Source organism: Phascolarctos cinereus, unplaced genomic scaffold (genome assembly GCF_003287225.1).
Source record: "Phascolarctos cinereus isolate Bilbo 61053 unplaced genomic scaffold, phaCin_HiC Scaffold_2;HRSCAF=192, whole genome shotgun sequence".
NCBI classification, from domain to species: Eukaryota; Metazoa; Chordata; class Mammalia; order Diprotodontia; family Phascolarctidae; genus Phascolarctos; species Phascolarctos cinereus.
The window spans coordinates 176,123,376-176,147,529 of NW_027555625.1; the positions used below are offsets into that span (position 1 = coordinate 176,123,376).

The following is a 24,154-nucleotide window of genomic DNA, read 5'->3' on the forward strand; positions in this document are numbered from 1 at the left end:
TTATGGAAAAGTATAATTTTAAATGAACTCCACTCTTTTCAAAGAAAAGATCTTAAAATATATAGTGCTATGCAGAAATACAATGCTCTGTAAGATGCAATTTGAATTTTTAAAGTAAGACAGACTAAGGGCAGATAGGATCCACTAGGTCCCAGGTGGGATGTTGTCTGTGAATCCAGTCCACAATCTAAAAAAAATCATTTACTATGAAAGATCTTATTGAATATGATCCATATGCTTGTCATTCTAATTCTTTGTCACTCAGAAGAACCTGAAAATGATCTTGCCTCCAAACCATTTGGACAAGTAAAAAATGAGTGAGCTCTATTGAAGATGTATCTATGGGACAATTTTGCATGTGAGAGAAAAATAAACAATTCTATGAGATAATTGCTTATTTGTGGCCAACAACACTCCCATGTACAAACCTAACCTGATTAAAATGTAACTGGGAAATATTTTAACAAAATAAATAAAAATATAATAGAACATAGATAATGTTAATGTGTGGTTTTCTAAGGTAATATGCATCCTGCAGGGATCCTGTGTATGGTTTAGTGGTCCTCATTTCTATTTGAGGTTGACAACACTGCCCTACATGATATAAAATGCCAAATAACCAAGTGGGTTGAATTTTTGGTGTCACATGGACTTGGTCAAAGTATAACTATGGGAAACAGGAAGACCCCTGATTTAAAACATACCTCTCTCAGTGGATGGCCTTCATTGCTTCACTGCTATTTTCCACTTAACTGAAAATGCATAAATGCTGTCTCAAAAGGAAGGCTGGAAAAAGGCTTGATTCTTCTCTCTTCTCCTCCTACTTACAGTTATTGAAGCTGGAACCTGAAACCAAGATGTCTTGACTTGAAACATAGTTCTTTTCTAATGTACTTAACATTCATTCATTCAATATACATTTTTTAGATGTCTACTATGTGCTGGATACTCTGCTAGGTACCAGGGACACAAGACAAAAACGAAGCAATTCTGACTCTTAAGGGGCTTGCATCCTATTGGGAGGAAACCACACATACCCCCCAAAGTAAATACAGAATATACACAAAAAGTATGTAAGATACTGGGAAGGGGAAGATTGTGGGGATCAGGGTAGGGCTCATACAGGAGGGAGACCTTGAGATGAATCTTATAGAAAGCCAAGGATTCTTTAAAGTGCTCCTGAAGAAGGAGAAAACTCCAAGTAGGGGAGATCCCATGCAAAGTTATAGAGATGGAGGTAGGATGTTATACTTGGGGAATAGGAAGTAGGTTAGTTAGGTTGGAATATAGAGTGTGGAAAGGGAAGTAACATACAATATTCTTGGAAAGGCAGACTGGACTCAGTGTTTTGAAGAGTTTTAATTGCCATTAAAGGAGTTTAAATTTTATTCTAGAAGTAGAGGGAAGGCTCTGGAGCTTCTGGAGCCCTTAAGAGACTGATATGATAAAATCTGTGCTTGGCAATATCAAATTTGCAGCTATGGAGAGGATGGATTTCAGAGGGGAAAAGGATGATATAGGGAGACCAGTTAAGAGACTATTGCAATACTGTAGTTAAGAGGTGATCAGGGACTGAATAGGGTGATGGCCACATGACTGGAGAGGAGATTGAGAGATGGATTAGAAGGTAGAATTAACAAGATTTAATAAAATAATTGAATGGCTGTTGTCCTTCATTTTTGAAGAGGAACTAAATGACATCACTATGTTGAAATCAAAGTACAATGTGTTTGGCTATGGGTGATCAGACCGATATGATCTTGAAAGGCTCTACCACAGGTTGGGCACAAATAGTCCATATGAATATTGAATTTTTCTGCCCTCACAGCTCATGAAAACTGTCTGTCAAGGCATAGATAGTTTGCAATCTACTTGAGGAGGTTATTGTATTTTGTCCTAGGGAAAATAGGGAGCCATGGAGCTTCTTGAGTAGTGGACTACCATATACATATCAATATTTTATCAATATCAATGTTTGCTTGCCTTTAAGTAAGCATGACTCTTTGAAGTACTATATTATTATACTTTAATATTGATATTATGGTAATATATTGTTTGATATGGTATTATACAGACAATGTACTTGATAGATACCATAGTATTTCTCAATAGCAGGACTCTTTCCAAGTCTGCCTTATTTACAGGAATGTGTTAGTCAACTTCTATCCCATTATTCCAAAATTAAGGCTCTCATATTAGCACAGCTTATCTTATCAATCCAATGTGAACAGATTTCGCTTCTCTCTGACCTCCTTGCTTTCTCAGTTTTTCTTGAGGATGATACTCTCTACCTTGTCTTGAATCTCCTACTTCTGCTCAGGAAGGCAGGGGCTCAGTCACATCTCCATCCCCTCTATTGACCTTCTGGTCGTTTCATCTTCTTTCTTTGCAGAGGTCACTGCTAGCTAGCAATTCAGATTTATTGTACTTCAGTCTAAGGCAGTAGTTATCGTAACTTACCCTGTCTCCTTGGAAGGGTCCATTCATTACTGGACACACTTGACCCTACCCTGAAAACCCACAGATAGTAGCAACAACAACAACAACAAAAAACAGTTTCTGATGCTCACTGTGGGACTGCCATTCCTGCTGCTATGACAGTCTACTCCTGGAGATTAGCCACACTGCAGTTCTGACACTCTTCTCCCCATCAGGCACCCTGGTGGTAAAGTGGTATGAGAAAACCTTCCAGGTCCAGGCTGAATCCCACTCTCTGATTCTTTTACTGTTAGTCCTGCTTATGTCCTCTCACTACTAGCGCTAACCAGCTCATCAGGATTAGCACCAGAGTCACTGGGAACAAGATTTCTTTTTTTAAATTAAAAAAAAATTTTTTTCTGGGCTAGGCAATGGGGTTAAGTGACTTGCCCAGGGTCACACAATAGTAAGCGTTATGTGTCTGAGGCCAGATTTGAACTCAGATCCTCCTGAGTCCAGGGCTGGTGCTCTATCCATTGCACCACCTAGCTGCCCCTAAGATTTCTTTTGAGGAATGAATATACGCCAAGAAAGAATGCTAGAGCAGTGTGACAAAAGGCTAGACTTGCTGCCATGGTGGGCACCAGATGAGGGCTAGGGGTTCCTTCTGAATCAGCCTCAGAGATACAGCTGTCTATCCCAACACTTTACCCCTATTCTTGAGAATTTAATTCAGAACCCAAATCCTCTCCAAGTACTCTGCTCTCCTAAATTACCATTTATTTGAGAATAGATCATGCACAAACTTTATGCAAGTAGATGATTACAAGCATGGAAAGGAGATGTACATGCAGCATCTGAACCACATCTGTAGTTTTAGTATGTTAGTCCTTAGAGATGGATATCACTGAGGTCCTGCTTTAGAAGATCAAGGGCATGGCTCAGGGCCTCCTGACCTAAGCAACTCTTTCTTTTGTACAGTAAGAAGTGGCATTGATGATAACATTTGTGACTATGGTCCTGCCCTTTGTTGGAGGCGGTGTTTATCATGTGAAATAAAAATGGGGAAATGCTCCAATTCTGTTCCATGCTCCTTGAAGGCATTTGAAATCCACTTCTTGAATCCTTCCAGAGTTAAAAAAAGCTAAGGGTACGTGTTCTAGGCTGTTAAGTGTGGGAGGTCCAGGGTAGGCTTGATCACTTCCTCCCACCTGAATGCATATTCTTTTAAAGATGAGCTATTTACATTCATTCATAAAATATCGATGACTATCTTTGTCCAAGATGCTATTTTAGATGGTGTGGAAAAAAGAGTTGGTTAGGTGGCATAGTGAAGTGCTGGATTTGGAGTCAAGAAGACCTGAATTCAAATCCAGCCTTGGATACTTACTGACTTTATGACCCTGGGCAAATCACTTAACCTTCTGTGCCTTAGTTTCCTCATCTTTAGGATAATAACAATATCTAGAATTTATATAGTGCTTTAAAGTTTGCAAAACATTTTATAACTATTATCTTGCTTTATGCTTATACAACTATGGGAGATAAGTGCTATTATTATTCTATTTTATGGATGAGAAAACAGGCAGGCACAGGTTAAGTGTACCTACCTCCAAACATTGCTGTGAGGATTGAATGAGATAATATTTATAAAGAGATTTGCAAACTTTAAGGCACTTTATAAATTTATATAAATATATAAAATACTAAGTAAAGCTATATAAATGCTAGCTATTTTTGTCATTAATAATAATAATAATTAGACATGTTCACAAATGTCTATATAAGAAGCAATATAAGATAATAAGTGTAGCAGATATCAATCAATCAGTCAATCAATCAATAAACATATATTAAGCATAATATTATGTGCCAGGCACTGTGTTAAGTGCTGGGGATACAAAGATGAAAAAAGACAGTCCCTGTCCTCAACGAGCTTAAAGTAAGTGTGTCCAATAAAGGTCCTGAGGCTTACTTAGGGTTCATACACATCTGAATGCCTCTGTTCAGTCACATAGAATCATAAATTTGAATTGGGATAGACCTTAAAGTAACATTATCTAGTTGAGTCAAACCACTCATTTTCTAGATAAAGAAACTAACACCAGCCTGTCATTTTTGAGGTGATGAAACTATCACTTAGTGATTTGTTCAAGGTCATGTAGGTAATAAAAAGCTGGGATTTAAGTTTTTGGACTCTAAATCTTCCATGGATTTAGATTTCATGGATCCATTTCATGAAATGGGCTAGAAGGGACCTCAGAAGTCATCTGGTCCTACTACCTTATTTTATTTTATTTATTTATTTTAGGCAATTAGGATTAAGTGGCCTACCACCTTATTTTATAGATGAGTTAACTAAGATCCAGAGAAGTAACCTGGATAAGGCTACATAGGTAGTAAGTGACAGAACTGGGATTCAAACCCAGGTTCTCTGACTCTAAATTCAGTGTTCTCTTCACTGTTCCATTTAACCTTTTCCTCAGAACAGGCACTTCTCACTCATGCTAATGTATGATAAATGTTCTGTCTCTCCAAAGTAACTGAACTTAGGGACATTTTTTCCTTCTACCCTCCTCCCGTTTCCATATCAGATGTCAGATCTGTTTGTTGAAAGGGAAGAATAGGGTCTTAAATATTTCTGTATCTAAAGGTGGTGACAAATGGGTGAATGGAGAGGTTTAGGGATCATACAGTTCCTTTTAACATCTGAATGTGTATTATTGACCATCCAGATGAAGTATTATGAAAGGATTAGGCAAGATGGCAGAAGATGACTCTAACTGGTCCAGGTGGATGGATGATTACATCTATAGGGCAAAATTGTGAAGAACTAAAATGTATTTTACTTCTTCTTCTTCTTCTTTTTTTTTTTTAAAAAGATGCTGTGGGGCAGCTAGGTGGCACAGTAGATAGAGCTCCAGCCTTGGAGTCAGGAGGACCTGAGTTCAAATCCAGCCTCAGATACTTGAAACTTACTAGCTGTGTGACCCTGGGCAAGTCACTTAACCCCAACTGCCTCACACACACACAAAAAATGTGCTTTGGAAACAAAACCAATGTAGCTAAAATTGATGAGAAGCAGGTAAGTGGGAAAATTTTTAATAAATTTCTCCAATGAAGGTCTCATTTCCTACATGTATTGGAAACACATTCAAATTTATGAGAACAAAACCATTCCCCAATTGATAAATGATCAAAAGATATGAACAGGCAATTTTCTTTTCTTTTCTTTTGCCATTATTTAATTCTTTTATTTTTTAAGTTTTTAAATTTATTTTAAACTTAAGTATACAATAAGAAAAGAAAAAAATTGCCATGTACACAGAAGAACATGAGAGGATTCAATATAAAGCAATACATTTCCATTTCAAGAAAATCTATATAATAAATACTAGACATTCTTTTCAAAGCTGTCCAGCTTTTCTTCGCTTTCTTGTAGATTTTCTTTTGTTCTCTGTTGTGCACCTTTTGCTTCATATTTTCCCACTTCCCCTTTACCCATCACCCAAGAAGGCTACAATTAAGTGTAGATACGTACCCACACATATACATACCCATATATTATACATGTACATAGATATCTATAAACACACACACACACACACACACACACACACACACACACACACATATATATATATATATATATATATATATATATATATATATATATATATATATATATATATATATATATATATATATACTCATACACATGTGCAAGACCATACTATGCTAATTTCTACATGTCTTCTGTTTCTTTGAAGGTGGGTAGCATCTTGTTTCATAAGTCCAAGTCTTTCCATGTTTTTCCAAATCAACTAACTCATCATTTCCTACACTACAGCAATATTCCATTCCAATCCCATTCTATCTGAGGAATTGTATATGAAAGTTTTTTCTCAATTTCCTACATTCCTTCTATTCTTGGCTGTATAAGATTCATTTATACAAGAAAAATTTATTTTAAAATAATTGAAATTATCCATTTTACACTTCAACAATGCTCTCACCTTATAATATGGTTTAAGGTCTGATACTACTGGATCTGCTTTCTTTACATCTTTCTCCCCACATTCTTTAAAGTTACTGACCTTTTGTTCTTTTAAATGAACTTTGTTATTATTATTTTTTCTAACTCAGTAAGATTTTTTAAAAGTAATTTAATTGTGATGGCATTACATAAATAGATTAATTAGGTAAAATTGTTTTTTTTTATTATATGGGCTTTACCTACCCATGAATAATAAATATTACTTCAATTATTTAGATATAAATTTATTTGTAGAAAAAGTATTTTATGTTTATATTTATATAGTTCCTGTGTCAGTTTTGGCAGGTATACACTTAAATATTTCATACTGTATAGTCATTTTAAATGGTCTAAAATAATATTGAGTCATATGGCTGACACATAATGAAGTTTCCCTATTTTTTCTTTTGATTAAATCTATTTTAGCTTTAACTTTGTCTGAAAACATGATTACTACTCCACTTGTCTTATGTAATAAATTCTACTCCTGACCTTTTTTTTATGTTTGTGTGTATTTCTCATTCTTATAGCATTTCCTGAAAGCAACATATTGTTGAATTCAAATTTTTAATCTGCTATCACTTTCCATTTTATGGGCAAATTCATTCCATTCACATTCTAAGCTATAATTACTTGTTGTATATTTTCTTCCTTCTATTTTTCCTCACTATCCTCCCCACCCTATTCATATCCTTACTCATTCCTCTGCTTTACTTCTATCTGCTCCCTTGCCCTATGAACTTCAGGACAATATTCCTTGATAATTTATTGTAATATTGTATCAAGACTCTTTTTATCATAATTTTCAGGCAGTCTGACTATTCTTGTATTATTTTTCTTTGATATGTTCTTTTCTCCTTATCTTCAGATCAGTTGTTTTTCTGATGAGGTGTTTCATATTTTCTTCTTTTTTTTCATTCTTTTGATTTTTGACTCAAACCTGTTCATCAGTTCCATTGTACATGGGTCATAAAATTCTCTCAACTCTGGTGGAATTCCTGAGCAGAATTTATAGCAAAGATAGATGAATATTAATACTGGTATTGAATACCTCTTCATTTTTCATGCTCTTTGGTGTATAGAGATGGACCAACTGAAAAAGGTAACTCCTGCATACCCACTGCTGCCTAAGCCAAATGATGCAAATACACACATGGGGTATGTGTTAAATGCCAAACCTCCAAACAGAATAGAATGTATCAAGTTGTAGGCAGTTTCAGGCTTCAGTACAACTGTGCATTTTCCCTTATTACTCATGGACTACACATTGATAGAATCAATGAGGTTCCAAAGAGCTACAGCAGCCACTATCACCACAGTGAAAAGACCACATACACATACAATAGTAAAGCATGTGAGTCTTTCAAGTGTATTAAAGAGTAGGATACCAAAAGCTTCTTTACATAGATACAGACTTGTACCAAAATCTCTTATTGCTCCATATCTAAATTTATGGGTTCAGACTTTAGATTAACAAACTGCTTAATAGAGATATTGAGAAAAACTGTTAATCATAGCACCAATGCTAAATGGAACAAAAGTTTTAGGGCCTATTAAGGAAGCTTCCAGTTTTCAAGATTTTTTTTTGTTCTATTAAGGAAGCTTCCAATCTTTTTTTCTTCCGAAAACATTTTTGCTATTTACACTGAAAGGGTAAGGTTTGCCTAGAGTCACACTGCTAGGGAGTATCTAAGGCCAGATTTGAACTCGTAAAGATGAATCTTCCTGACTCCAGGTCCAACACTGTATCCACCATACCACCTAGCTCTCTCCTGACTCCAGGGTGGACACTGTCCCGTAGTGCTGACTCTCCTGTCTCCTACCCCAGCAGTCTTGTCCAATATGCTTGATAACCTTGGCCAGGTTGGTTTTCCTTGGATTACCAGGTTTTGATTCTACCTAGAAACCATTAAGTTTAGTCTTTCTTGGACCAAGAATTTAGTACTTTTAAATTATCATATAAAAGATGAGTAATGAACAAATATTAAGTAAAGGAAGGCAGCAAATTGTTCCCAGACCAGTAGCTCTCCTTCTCCCCATAGCTATTCAAAAAGATAAATGGGGCTTTGCCTTGTAACTTCAGTATAGATTATTCCTAGTATAATTTCACAATTTTCACATAATCACAAATCATCTTACAAACTGCTACCATACTTAAACTTTGTCAAAGAGTGATCTCATTTCCTCTACAACTGTATTTTAGAGCTCCACCAGTCAGGCCAACATTTTATGTCCACTCTTGGAATTCTTGCTTCTGTTTACCTTTGCCTGAAATCACTGGAGCAGGATGTCTATCCTACTCGTTACTGGAAAGACAACCATGGAGTCCAGAATGGCTTTTCCTTTCCCTTCTTTTGCCTCTGTCTTTCCATGTATATGTACCAGAAGGCTCAGCAAATGTTTTCAAGACCAGAGGACTAGAAACCATATGAATCTGGGAAACGTGTCTATACTTATTCCAATTCATCAAGCTTTTATGACCTTTGGTCCTCCAAAGTGTCTGCAATTGTCATTCTTCCTTCTTGAAGAGGACCAATGACAACAGGAGGGTGATATCTTGACTTGAAAGTGAATTGGATTTAAGTGAGGCACTGATGTGCAAAGTCATAAGCCTCACTTTCTCTTTCAGAGACATCAGACTCTAACAGCACGACATAGGTCAAGACAATTGGTAAGGGCCCAGGATGTAGTGGGAGACCTTGGCCTTTGAAGCTAAGGACTTTCCCAGGTCTCAGTTTGTCTGAGGCAATGCCAATTCAGTGATTAAAGGCTAGGTAAGAACTGAGACAAAAATGGCCTAGTTTGCCTTTCCAAAACATCAATCTGGGAATCAGTCTTCTTTTAAAGCATGTTTATACTATTTTAACCTTTTCCCCTTCCATTAATATTATTTGTTTCATTTCCAGGTTTATGAACTTTAGGTCATGAAGCTTCTACATAGAATTTCTAGGGATCTTCAAAATGGGTTTATGAAACTGAGAGTGTAGAAAGCAATAGTTCTGAACTTCTGTCAGCATATAACTCTGTTATTTGGTGATGGCTAAAAGTTGAGATGGGAGTGATTCTTCAAACAGGACATGTAGATGATATGTGACAGGATAACAGAGAGAAGATCCAAGTAATGAAATCCCACAACCATGTCAATAAAATAATTCAGCTTCATATAATGAATGGTTTCAATGGCAGTTTTTATTCAAAGTTTAAGGACATTAAGTCAGCAGGTGCTGACGCAGGAACTTAGGGCAATACTCTTAGTAGGAAGTTGGGGGTAAAGGAAGTTTGCGTAATTAACAGCCAATTGGTTGTAAGAGGAATATTTAAAGTAATACAGAGAGCCAGACTCGGAATTTTGGCTAAAACATATGCCATGGAAACCAGGAACAGTTTGTGGTTTAGAATTGAGCAAAGAGGAAGTGAGAGAACCAGCATCTCAGAAACTAGTAACCATTATTTTTCTCTAAACCGGTCATAGATATACAGAAAAAGTAATTCATGGGCTACATACAAATAAAAGTCATTTAAATTTAATTTGAATGATGTTCAGTATTGGAGGGAGAGAGGGCTTTTAAAAAATAAATGAAATGTACAAAGGAAATATACACATGCTTTCAAAATTAAGGGCAATGGGGACACAAATCTGCATTAAAGAAATAAAACAATTATATTGATGGATATACTACTCTTCCATGTAATGGTCAATTGAAGAGAAGAGAATGGGAGAAGAGAAAAAAAGTGACTGGGGAAAAGGAAAAATGTGAGGAAAAGAAAGACAAAGAAGGAAATGGATGTCTAGTAGCCTCTGAGATAGGTGTTTTATGATGAGAGGTAAACTTCACTCACTGATCTTTAGTCAGGTGCTTGTCACAGCTCATTCTCTTTACCACTGGCTCTTGAAATTCTTATTAACTTTTTAGAAATTAACTACCACAAAAATTTTTAAGACTTCTTGTCAAAATATCAACTCTATCAACTCCCTTCTGGATGGGATAACTATAACCACTAAATGGATCATTGATGGAAGTAGAGAGAAGCTGTAGTGGAGAGATTGGCATATGGCAAAAGCAATATTACCATAAGGTCCTTACTGTAAGTTGGATGGAAATAATTCCTTGGACAGACCTTATGTGGCATGGATGGATGTTTGCAATCTGACTGCTTGCCTTCCTCCTTCACTGAGTTGTCATGACGATCAAAAGGAGTGAATTAACATACTTGTAAAAGCACTTTGTAAACCATAAAGTACTATATAGGTAATTCAACGTGCATTTATTTACTACAAGCCTATTACGTTACGGGTAGGATAGTGAATAAATGGCTGATATTGGAGTCAGGAAGTCCTAGGTTCAAGTTTTGCCGCTTATATATACTGGCTATTTGACCCTGAGTAAGTCATTGTCCCTCTTCTACACCCCAACCCCACCTCAACTCTCTGAAACTATAAGCTCCTGAGCAGTGGCATGTGAACAGCTTAAGCAGAGGGAATTATTTATTCACTGGTAACTTCTTATACCAACGAAGCCACAGGTCAACTAAAGGAAGAAAGGAAGGAAGAAAGGAAGGAAAGAAAGAAAGAAAAAAATTGGGGAATGTACAAATTCACAGGGTTTCAGAGATAGAGAAAGAGAAAAAAGGAAAGAAAAAAAGAGAGAGAGAGAAAGAGAGAGAGATCTTACCTTCTAGATGCTTATGTTTTACAAATGTGAGTTTTAAATTACACTATGAGACAGGCATACAAAACTGAACTTTAGCATCACTACTCCCGTAACGGGATACTCTGAGGGATGGGGGTCCTGGCAAGTCCTTCTTACTGGGCTGGGCTACAAACTAAACTTTGGCATTTGAGAGGTCCTTGAGAGGTGAGGCAGACAAGATCTTTATCTACATTGATTCCTGGGCAGTTCCTGTGAGTCTGGCAGAGTGGTCTGAACCCTAGGAGGGACAGGACTGGACAATCAAAGGCTCTCCCCTTTGGGGTGAGGACTAATGGTAGAATTTTGCTGATTCCTCCACTGTATAAAATTATTTGTAGGGCTAGTTATTACCCATTAGAAACATCCTACACCCTCAGCTGAACTGAATAAGCAAACTGATACCCTTACAAGCATGGCAGAGCTTGGGGAGTGGGTCCATTGCCAGTTGGGACAAGAAGGCTTTGATGACACTGCAGTGGGCTCAGGATGATATATGATCCCTCAACAAAGGATGAAGCAATTATTCTGTCCAATTATGCTGTTCCTTCCAATAAGATTGTCCACCTCTGAAAGACCAGTATGGTATGATTGTTCCCCCATGTCTTTATAAAGTAGAACACTTCCCAATAATTCTACCCCATGGTCCCCCAGAACCATGGGAATGGAAAGAAGGTCTGAACCCCTCCAGGGGAAGAGACATGTACCAACTGAAGGGAGCTTAAACTGTTTCTTTAGGGTGGGGAAGTTTTGACAGGTGTTCCAGGGAATACTAAGTGGGTGGCTATACAGGGAGAGTCTCTATTAATTTAGATCCTGGGATAGGTTGCTTGTAAGAGCTAATGATCTCTTAATCACATTGCTACAGATGGCTTTGATTTAGGATAAAGAAATTATGACTCTACCATAGCATCTTTGAAGAGGCCCTGATGTTCATCACTATCTCACATCAGGGCATCTTGGAGGTATAATCATCATTACTAGGCTCTGATGCCTTTGATGATACTCTGGTTCATCATTACCACTTTGCATTAAGAGACCTACTGTGGACTGCAAAGATGTGACATCACCCATAACAAACAGATTGTGAGACTTTGAGACTTCATCTTTTTGGAGGAGGAGGGAAAGGCTTAGGATTTCTGACTTTTGTACTCCTTTCTGTACTTTTTGTACATTTTAAATTTTTTTATTTTTTAAAATTAAATTTTAAAAATATTATATGTGAGGAGGAGTAAAAGATGTGAAATTTGATCCTTCTGAAGGGCTGGAGGAAAAGCCTAGAATTTCTGGCTTTTGTTCTCTACATTTTGTTTGTGTTTTTTTTTTCCCTTCCTCTACTCTCTCCCCTCCCCCCTCCACTCCCACTTATTACAGTCCATCCTGAGAAAACTATTTAGTAAACAACTTGGGACTTGGTCTTCATTTTTGTTTTGCTTTTCAACTTTGCTTAATACTATTCACAATGGGAATATTGTACAGTAAAAACCCTATTAGCACTTAAATGGTGGAAATATCGTCTAGAAAATTCTTAGGACTTTGCTATATCGAGGGGTGGTATATGATAGGACCAGCATTTTCCTCTCGCTGATGGCTCAGGCTTCACTGACATAGTTTCTTCCCCACAGACAATCACCACACAACCTTTTTTGGTTCCAGCTTCTCTCTTAGCTTTCCTGGAGAAATTTCCTCTTCCCATGAAACATGATTGGCCCTAGTTTCCCTAATTCAGTGTCCTGGCCACAGTCATGTGGACTCTGAGCTTCTTAGACTTAGTGGTGTCTGACCGACTAGAAACATTTCCAGATGGAGACGGGGGTCCTATCCTCTTGTCATATCCTGGCTATTTTAAAGCAAAGTAAACTCCCTTCATTGTTAAATGTTTAGTGACTTGAGAATGTCATATCCCAGTGTTGAATTTGAACTACGAGGGTACTAGCTTTAGAGCCGTATCTACAACAAAAGGGAAATCCTATGCCAAATAACTACAAAATACATTAAGCATTTGGGGATCAATCTACCAAAGCATGAAAAATACTTGCACTGATTCAATTACAAAGCTGGAAGAGTATTCATTGCTCATGACTAGACCATGCAAATGTAATAAAAATGACGCTTACTGATGTTAATATAGCTTTAATGCTATACTAATCAAATTATTGAAGGGATATTTTACAGAACTGGGTGAAGTGATAACAAAAAGGGATAAACAGGGAAATTTCATTAATATTAATAATAAATTAATATTGAAAGATACAATAGACAATTAATTTATATGACACCTGAAAAAATGCATGAAATTCTGTTAGGTAAAGAAATATGAGATCAAGGAAAGGTGGTTGGCTGGTCTTGGAGTCAGAAGACCTGTGTTTAGATCCTGATAATATTAATAGCTAGCATTTATACAGTACTTTAAGTTTTACAAAATGCATTACAAATATTTTCTCATTTTATTTTCATAAAAACCCTGCGAGGGAGGTGTTACTAAGTTACAGATAAGGAAACTGAAGTAAACTGAAGCAAAATAAATGGCTTACTTAGAGTCACATAATTAGTAAGTATTTTCATTGAATACCTATTTTTTTCCACATCACTACATCCACAGCCTATTTTGGGTTTAGGGAACCAAATCTCACATGGAAATTTTGGTGAGTAATGAGGGTGATAGGAGATTAAAGGAATTCTTTCTATAGGGAGTAGAGTAAAGAATGAGGCAAGGATGCTAAAACAAAAACAACCCTCCTTGAGTGATTGACTTTTTGTTTTTTAATTTTTTGGCAATTGGGGTTAAATGACTTTCCCAGGGTCACGCAGCTAGTGTGTGTTAAATGTTTGGTCTGAGACCAGATTTGAACTCATGTCCTCCTGACTTCAGGGCCAGTGCTGTATCCACTGCACCACCTAGCTGCCCCAACTTACCAACCTTTTACTAATGCCATGACAAGGGGATGCTAATTGCATCTTCTGAGGTCTCTGCATGATGTGCCCTTGTAAGGTAGCATTATATTTGGAGTTACATGGCCTGGGTTTGAATCTCATCTTTGTAATTTACTAGCAGGGTGATCTTTAACTCCTTGAAATCCCATTGTCCTCATCTGTAAAATGAAATGGTTGGACTAGATAACTTTTAGGTCCTTTCCAGTTCTACACCTACCATCCGATGATCTTTGAGGCATAAAGACCCTAATTCTCTTACCCTTATGGACCTGATGGTTTCTCATGAACCTGTGCCCTTCCTCTAACTATGCAAACAGGAAGTTCTAATATCTAATCTGATATTTACGATTGGCACATACGACTTTTTCTCTTGACCTGTACTTGGTGCAAAAAGAATAACAGAATGTCAGAATTAGTTGCTACTTCAGCTACCATTTAGTGACAACTTAAACCAGAACAAAGATTCCTTCAGTAAAATCCCTGACAAAAGCAGTCTTTCCTTGAAGGCTTTTAAGGAAGTGAAAGGAAACTCTACATTTTAAGGTAACCCATTTCTTTTTGGGATAATTCTTACTGTTAAGAAGATGGTCTTTAATCAATAAATCTATCAATTAACAAACATTTAGGAAGTCATTTCTATGAGCCAGACACTGTGCTAGACAATCACACACAAAGACAAAAATAAAACATTCTGCCCATCAGGGGTTTGTGTTCTATCAAGTGAGAAAATACATACATCAAATGAAGATGCCTGTCTTCAATTTCCACCTATTTATTCTCTGAGGCTAAGGTCATCATTATGGGGAGGGAGTTTGAGGAGAGAGAGAGAGAGAGAGAGAGAGAGAGAGAGAGAGAGAGAGAGAGAGAGAGAGAGAGAGAGAGAGAGAGAGAGAGAGAGAGATTGAGAGATGGGCAGCAGGAAAACAATACCAATAGCCCCAGGCAGGGAGCAGTTGGCTGAGATAGGGTTTGTGCTGAAAGACCTCTGCTGCCAGAGGAGTCCTCATAGTAAATGTGGGTAAATCTCTTTGGGACATGATGCTTCTACACATGCCATTTCTTGGAATGCTCACAAAAACTTCTGAGCCTCTGTCAGCCATGGTTCTGTATTGTTTGTGGTGTCCAGAGGTTAAGGTTAGAATGGTTCTCCATACAGGTTCTATAGATGACATGTGTCAGAACAAAATGACCTTTAAAGAAAAGAAGGTCAGAAAGGAAGGTCTAGGTAATGAAGCCCCCAAGCAATGATGATAATCAATTTTCATATAATGGAAAGTTTTAATGACTCTTTTCATTCAAAGATTTCAGGACAGAAAGTCAGCAGTTGCTGGTGTAGGAACTGGGGGCAATGCTTCCAGTGGGAAGTTGGGGGTAAAGGAGGGTTACAAAATTAACTGTCAGTTGGTTGCAAGAGTTGAAGGGAATACACAGGAGACAGGCTGTAAAATCTGACCAGAGAACATGCCAGGGAAACAAGAAACAGTTTGTGGGGTAGGACTGAGCAAAGGAGAAGTGAGAGAAGCAGCATCTCAGTCAGCAGCAAGGAAATATTTTTCTTCAGGAGATGCTGACACATAGAAAAAACAATTCAATGGCTATACACACATAAAAAAACCAGTTATATTTAATTTGTGAGAGGTTCAATGTTAGTTCAGTTCAGTGAGAGGTTCAGTTATTTTTTAAAAGAATAAAATAAAACATTCAAGTTACATTTTTTTTAAATTAAGGACAACAGGGAGTGAATTTGCATTAAAAAACACAAGAATGCAATGAAAAACATTCATAGATGTCTTTCTAATTCCAGTAATGAATGGTGGACGGAGAAAGGTGGAGATCAAAGTGGGACAGGTATGGAGAAATGAGAAAAGGGAAGAGGGAAAGATGGAGCAGAGGAAGGGAGAAAAGCTTTATGCCTCAAAGACCTTAGGATCATAGACTGAGAGCTGGAAGGGACCTAATAGAGATCTAGTCCAACCCTTCCATTTTACAGATGAGGACAATGAGAGTTTAAGGTTGCATAGCTAGTAAGCAACAGAATTGGGATTCAAAGTGAGAAAGAGAGGGAAGAGAAATGCAAGACAGGAGGAGAGAGAATTTCATGAAGGAAAAAAGTTAGTGAGGGGGGAGAAAGAGAAGTTGAGGAAAAGAAACAAAGAGAAGGTAAGAAGAGTCCACTAATCTCTGAAGGAGGTATTTTGTAATGGAAAATAAAATTCACACACTATTTTTAATAAGGTTCTTGACACAACGAGCTAATATTTATTATCACTGACTTGACATACTTAATTAGCTCTTCAGTAGTTAACTCTTCACAGATCTTCAAGGATTTTCACTCAAACTTCTTAGGTTCCCTTGTAGGTGAAATAATGGTAATCACTCACTGGATGATTGTTGGGAAGGGGATCAGGTAGCTTAGTGAAGTGATCAAACTGTGGCTAGAGTAACGTTAGCTAGGGTGTCTCTTGCCAGTGAGTTGTAGTAATTCCCTGGGCAGACCTGGTATGGGTTGGGCATTGCGCATTATTAGTTTAAAGTAGTTTAAATGATGCTTCAAAAGGGAAACTGTTACTTTCTTTGCACTGTGCTAGATACAGATATATTTTCTGGTTCCTTATTCCTAAACTCAGAAGGTTATGGAGAGGGAAGGTGGTACTGAGAAACAGTGTTGAGTTTAGAACCAGGAAATATGGCTTCTAGTCTCATTGGCGCCAGGTTCTAGGTGAACTTTGGCAAGCTATGTCATCTCTGAACTGTGACTTCCTCATCTATAAAATGGACACAATACAAATACTTGCCCTGAATCCCCTACAGAATTGTTGTAAAGATCAAATTGTGGAGTAGTGGACAGAGAGTTGGCCTCAAAGCCCCGGAGATATAGTCTCAAGACTTGTCTCTCTGACACATACTGACTCTATGTGACTCTGGGCAAGTCACTTAACTTCTTGGTGTTCCAGGCAACTCTCTAAGTTGGTGCTGATCTGCACTGGAAATCTCAAGTCAAGTCCTCTTATTATTAATTACTCTCTAATTAATATACTCAGCTCCTCTCTTCTCTACACGTGGGATATCATGCCATTACCTGAGGGTGCTCTGCCCAAAGGAAGGTAAATTTGGAAGACTCAAACCTACCTAGATATCTTGAGGTTTACTAACTAGATTTTTCCCCTAAAGACCATGTCTGAAACCCAGGGTGATTTGGTTCTCATTGATTGGCCAATAATAGGTCCCCACCCAAGCACAACTTAAAGATTTTTGTTTGGGCCCTGATGGATCAGAGTGAGTGTAAATAGCAATTATTTCTCTTTTGGCCAGAAACCCTGAGGGTCTTCCCCTCCCAGTTTGATTTTTTTTTTTTTTGTTATTAAAGGGTCCATCCCTTGCCTCACTTCTTAAAGGACCTTAATCACTGAATGGGTGCTGCCTTCCTTAGTCAAAGTAAGAACCCTGAAATACTTTAGCTTAAAAAGGCCAAGGTCTCCTACTGTATCCTGGGCCACCTCCAGTTGTCCTGATCTATATCTGGCCACTGGACCCATAATGGCTCCCGAGGAGAAAGTGAGGCTGGTGACTTTGCACAGCCCTCCCTCTCTTAAATCCAATTGACTTGCAATTGTGATGAGGTCTAGAGGTTTAGGGGTGCTAGGACCCCAGGATTACGACATGGGCCCTGCTTGAATGAATTCAACCCAAATCTTCTTTCAGCCAGAGGAAAAAGTTTATTAGGAATAAACCATAGGTGACTCCTGTAAGGATGAGTGGGCATGAAAAGTCTCAGCCTTTTGGGCATGAGAAAGTCTCAGCATTTAAATGGGGGCAGGGTGGATCTTACATGCACTAAAGTAACTTTGGGTGACCTGGGAAGGGGCTGGGAAAAGGGTCTAGGTGAGAACCACAACAACACAATTAATATACACACAACACACACATACACAAATGGGTATGTTTATATAAACACACACACACACATACACACATGTACATACAAACACGTACATGTACATATATACATATGTACATATATTATGCACACTATATGCACACAGTATATATATTGTACATATATACTGTGTGTATACACATATACTTCCATGTACACACATATATACATAGACATATTTATGTGTTATATATCATATATATATATGTATATTAATTAGAGGGTCTATGAATTGTGTGATTATAGCATCCTCTGCCCTCTTTTCTGTTCTTTTACCATCAGGTGGAAGTGGGACTGGATATACATACACATACACACAATATACATATACAATACATACATATACACACATATATACACATAGTAGGCATATATATGCTACATATATTTATATACATACATACTGTATGTATATGTATATGTATGTATGTATGTATGTGTATGTGTATATATCCTGAAAAAAGATGAATTAAGAGATGGTTTCATTATGTGCCCAAAGCAACAAGAAATATAATTTCATGTAATCTTTGGTCAATTGCCCTTGAAGTGACCATAACAAGTGTAAGCAAAAAGACCACAATGAAGATATTAAATTAAACAATTGACTAATCAACACGTTTTTTATTAAGTTCTTAAGATGTCCCAGTCCTGACTCTGGGTATACAAAGACAAAATTTGAAATGATTTCCACTCTGAAGTAGTTTATAGTCTACTGGGGGGAGACAACAAACACATATATAAATATATATTGAATAAACACATAAAGAACAAATATAAAGCAAACTGAAGGTAGCCAAACACAATGTAGCTAGGGAGATTGCCATCAGTTAAGGAAACAGAAAAGTTTTACTGTGGAAGCTGGTGCTTGAGCTAAGTCTTGAAGGAAGTGAAGGATTCTATGAGGTCAAAGTGAGGAGGAAGTACAGTCTAAGCATGGGGGACATGGCGATGGGAGATTGAGTGCTATGGGTGATGAATAGGGAGAAGAACAGTTTGGCTGATCTGTTGAGACTGAGAAGGGAGTAATATATAATAAGAATGGAAAGATAGTTTAGGGTCAAGCTGTTAAGAGCTTTAAAAACCAAAGAAGGCCTCTATGTTTGGCAGCTTATGTCCCAACATCTGTTTTAGAGGATGAAGAAATAGAAAATTTCTATGTAGAACTTGACAAGAATCTCTAACCCCGACTAAATCAACATATATCTTGATTCTTGATGTCTTTAATGAGAAGGTGAGCAGAAGAGAAAATGACACCCTTCCCCAAACTCCCCATTCCCCCCCCCCCAGTTGGGAAAAACAGGATTAACAAAATGAAAGAAGTCAAAGGCTTGTACACTACTCAGAAATCTATTTTTTAATGCACATCTTGTACATCTTGAATACTTCCTTTTAAAAGAATCAGAAGGGACTAGACATTGTGGATAGCAAATAAAATTATGTCACTTTTCCTGGAAATGTAGCTTCCAGGGACTAAATATATACCCCGCTCCCACAGTATATATATTTATATGCTGATGGGATACTTGGGTGCCTGTACCTCACTTCCAAGGTCATATTTCTCCTTAGCCTCAAAACACTATCCCCAGGCCAAAGACCCTATCTCTGGAAATAACTCAGGAGTAGACCCAGTGAGGTAACTATCTCACTATCTCTCCCTGCTACAAGAACAAGCTGACCTCTGTAGAATTGCCCTTGTATGAACAAGACAGTCTTGTATCAACAAAACTATCATGTACTGATTCCCATAGTTATCGTGTGTGATCCAGAGGTCAAGTTATCAACATCAACTCCAGAAGCTATCTTGTCACAGATATAACATAATAAAAATACACTCCTTAGGAACCTCCTCCCTGGTTTCCAGTAGTAAATAACAACCGTGACTAATGTAGTATGTTATCACTTAATTAGCATACTTGATACACAATCCACTACTACTTTTCCTATATAAGCTTTAGCATCATTCCTGTTAGGTTGCAAGTTCCCTAGAGAGCTCTGCCAACCATGGCAAAATTCCTTAAGGAGCTCTGCCCTCCATATTAGCATTATAATAAATCTTTGCCAACTTGACTTAAAGAATGCTTGAATCCATCAATTCATTCTAGATGAACCTGTCCTGTACTTCAATCCTGGGGGGGGGGCATGAACCTCTCAAATGCTATCATATACTCTATCTATATCTATCTATATCTATATCTATGTCTGTATGTACACACACACACACACACACATTGCAATATATCTATAATGGATATATTTCAGCCAATGGAGTTTGCTGAATGACTGGGGCTTGGGACTATGCAAAGTAGCTGGTCAAAGAGAACACAGGGACTAGTAGATGAGAAGGGGCTTTGAGGGGGGAGGAGGAAAGGAAGGGGAGTGGTGATGATGTCCAGTGCAGTAGCCAGATGTTTCATTTAGACCTGGAAGGGAGCTCCAAGTGTTAAAAATACAGAGTTCTCTCTCCTTTCTATCTTCTCTTCCCCTCCCTACTCTGTCCTTTAAGAAACCTAATCTAATAATTGTGTGCAGAATGGATAGATGTAGAGAACAGAGTAGAGAGCAGGGAGACTAGTTATAACAGCTGTCCTAGGAAGGAATAATAAAGACAAAGGCAGAAATATTGGGAATATTTTAATTTGCCTTTGACTTTCTTCCCCTAAGCAACATATTATTCACATAAATTGACCTTTTAAGATTAAAAAATAATCTCCCCCAATTTAAGACTATACATTTGGTTTACCCTTATTGAAGGTCTTCAAACAAGAGCTGGACAAACACTTGTCCGATAGTAAGTATTCAGTAGATATGATTCCTGCTCATGTGATGGATTGTATTAAAAGCCCTATGAGGTCCCTGACAAGACTGAGATTCTGTGAAATTTTGATGCTGAGTTATATTTGTGGTCCTAGGTTTGGTGAAGTGGTCAAATGGGCATTTGCTAATTTCTTGGTTTGCCAGGGGTGTGGTTTATGAGTGTCAGAAAGTCTTGAGTGGTATTACATTACTTCTGCTTTTGTGGGGAGATAACAGCTCTATAAATTCAAGGATTTTCTACATACCTCACTTAAGATATCAGCAACTCTCTTAACTCTCATATCTTTGGGATCTGGGGCAGCAGTCACACTTCTACCATGAAATTCCTGTATTTTCTCTTCATTGGTGTCTTTGTCCTGTCCCTGGCAACATCAGGTAAGAGCCAGGATAGACATTCTCAGGCTCTGTTGACTTTCCAGAACATTTGGAACTCGGGGTAGGGGGGAGGAACTCATTCTCTAGAGTGTCTTTGTGATGTAGAGAGTACCTGGGAAGGGACATCCATTGAATTCCTCCTGAGAAGACCAATCATGGGAGGAGACTTGGAGATCATCTACCCTGTAGTTGGGGGAAAGGCCCACTCCCCACTCCTCAAAGTGGACAATTCGGGGTTTGAGGGTGGAAGTGCACTGGCCGCTAAAGCTCCTGGTTACTACCATGTGCTGCTTATATTTGTCCTCAGTGTCATGGAAACGGCCAACACATCTTAGTCATCCCTTGTCAATTACCTGGCTCATTTTGCACAATGGTTGTTCTGAAACTTCTCTTTCTTTAATGTACTCTCACAGAGCCTCCTATCTCCACCCTAACTCTGAACTTCTGTAAATAATCTAATTTAATTTCACTCTGAATATTGAAACTCCCTAATGTGAATTTCATCATTTTGGGTCTCTCCATCTTTATATTGAACTCAGAATCATGGACAAATCAGTCCATTGCCCTGAGCTTCAGTTTTTTTCACCAATAAAATGGAGATAATATTGCCTGTAGCACCTGTTCTCTAGGGTGGTTAAGAGGATCAAATGAGACAATATATTTAAATGTGTTTGTTAGACTTAAAGGACAGTATAAATGTCAGCTATTATCAGTATTGATCCTCTTGCTATGAAATTTGTGATGTAGCCTTGAGTAAAGTCATTTTCTTTTTCTGAGTCTCAGTTTCCATATCAGTTAAATAGAGTAGTTGGAATAGATGATCTGTAAGCATCCCCTCAGTTTTAACAATTTATGATCATAACTGAGTAAAAATGTGGTTGGAGAAGATAGCTGCTTTACCAAAAACAGAGGAGATTTAGTGGGTGGAACAAATAAGGCAAATGTGGCATATTACAGTGGAAAGAGCACCAGACTCCAAATCAGAGGACTCTGGGTAGAAATCCTATCTCTACTATTTACTAGCTATGTGACTTTAGACAAATTTTTCTCTCTGGCCCTCATTTACCTTATCAGTAAAATAAAGGCTTTGGACTCATCTAGCTTAAAATGATAAAAAACATAGGGTCATAGATGTAGAGCTGGAAGGTCATCTAGTCTAAACCTGCCAATTGAAAGAGGAGAAAACTGAGGCCCACAGAAGTTCAGTGACTGACCCAAGGTCATGTAAGTAGTAATTTTCAGAGAGGTGGAATTTGAACCCAAGTCCTCTAATTCCAGAAAAGATTAAAGGGACTCTTCCATGAATATAAATTAACTACGGCAAGGGCTAGCTTGGAAAAAAAGAGTAAATCAGGCCACCTTTGTCTTGGAAGTGCTTCAAGTGGTCTCTATTTCACTCCTTACCAAGCCTTCATGTCATCCCATGCTTTCACCATCTTCCGTTCTGGGACCTGATCTCCAGGCTGGCTCCTCACATGCTCAGGCTGTGTGGCTGCCTTTGAACTAGACAGCTTCCAATGTCCCACCCCTCATTTTACATATAGGGAAACCAAGGCCCCGAGAAATTAAATTAATTACCCAAGATCACACAATTAGTAAGTGGCAGAGCTGAGTTTTCATTCTAGGTCTTCTGATTCCAAATCCTAATCTCTTCAGTACAACTTCCTAATCTGTTCAGAAATGGTTCCTTTCTACAACACATGGAGTAGAAGAGAGTATGGAGTGTGTGTGTGTGTGTGTGTGTGTGTGTGTGTGTGTGTGAAAGAGAGAGGGAGAGAGAAAGAGTATGGAGGGTGTTGGGAAGGGTGAGTATTATTAAGATGAGGGAGGGAAAAGAAAGAAAAAGAAAACTTTGCTAACCTCCCCACATTTTTTGTCTAGGATCTGTCCAGACAACCTTTCCCTACTCTCTCCTTCCTGTGTACAGACAATGCCTTGCTGTCTCCTGAAAACACAATAGGTGGAAATAGCCCTGAGTACATATGAATATAAGGACCTTCTGAACTTGTATTTAAAAGAAAAAGATATCCCCTAGGAGACAGTTAAATGATGCAGTGGATAGTGATACAGTTGCTTGCCTGGAGTCAGGAGGACTCATCTTCTTGAGTTTAAAACTGCATTCAGAAATTTAGTATCTGTGTGACCCTGGACAAGTCACTTAACCCTTGTTTGCCTTATTTTCCTCATCTGTAAGATGAGATGGAGAAGGAAATGGCAAACCACTCCAGTATCTTTGTCAAGAAATCCCCAAATGGGGTCATGAAAAACTACATGACTGAAAAATGACTGAACAAAAAATCCATTGTAATAAGTCTGAGTCCTGAGGTAAAAGACTTAGGGAGAAAGGGGCTAAATGGTTTATTCCTGCCATTTTCCTCTCAAATATCCCCACCAACTGGAATACTTTAAGAACTAGCCCTCAATCGTCCTCAGCAAATATGGGTTATTTCTGAACTAGTAGTGTATTCTTATTATCCTTGGGGGAAAGAAGCCTAATTGTTCCCTGTATCCACTGCATCGCTTAACTGTCTCCTAATGGATATTTTGTAGTGATAGAAAAAGGAGACAGACTCTAGTAGCCATGCTGGAAAAGCAAGGTATTATTTTGGTAAGCCTTTCTGGGGTTTACTTATATTTGACTCACAGCTCTCAAATCCTAACAAGCAAATGAGTTGGCATTCTCTGAGCTAAAGATGATGTATGTTTCTGTACTTTAGGTTACACTGGAATCCCAAGGAGACCTCTGTATTCCTGTAGTGTGTGCCCTCCTGCAACCTGTCGGTCAAAATCATTACCCTGCAAAAAGGCAATTGATGGTATCTGTCCTACTGGCATGCAGTGCTGTGTGACTGGTTCATCTCACAAAGAGTGCTGAAGAACCCCATCTCTGCATGGAGCATCACCAAGTGCAAGCAGGAATGTTACTGCCTTGAATAAAAAAGCACAGACCTC

General features: G+C 38.0%; 2 long non-coding RNA genes across 2 annotated transcripts; one reads left to right on the plus strand and one right to left on the minus strand.

Annotated features, from left to right (window-relative positions):
* Nucleotides 1–701: 701 nt before the first annotated feature.
* LOC110207236 (uncharacterized) lies at nucleotides 702–21,145 on the minus strand. Its single transcript, XR_002324093.1, has 2 exons — nucleotides 21,073–21,145; nucleotides 702–846 (listed from the first exon to the last, which is right to left on the minus strand). It is a non-coding gene; the product is annotated as an uncharacterized LOC110207236 (long non-coding RNA).
* On the plus strand, nucleotides 21,020–24,154 carry LOC110207228 (uncharacterized). Its single transcript, XR_002324092.2, has 2 exons — nucleotides 21,020–21,202; nucleotides 23,920–24,154. It is a non-coding gene; the product is annotated as an uncharacterized LOC110207228 (long non-coding RNA).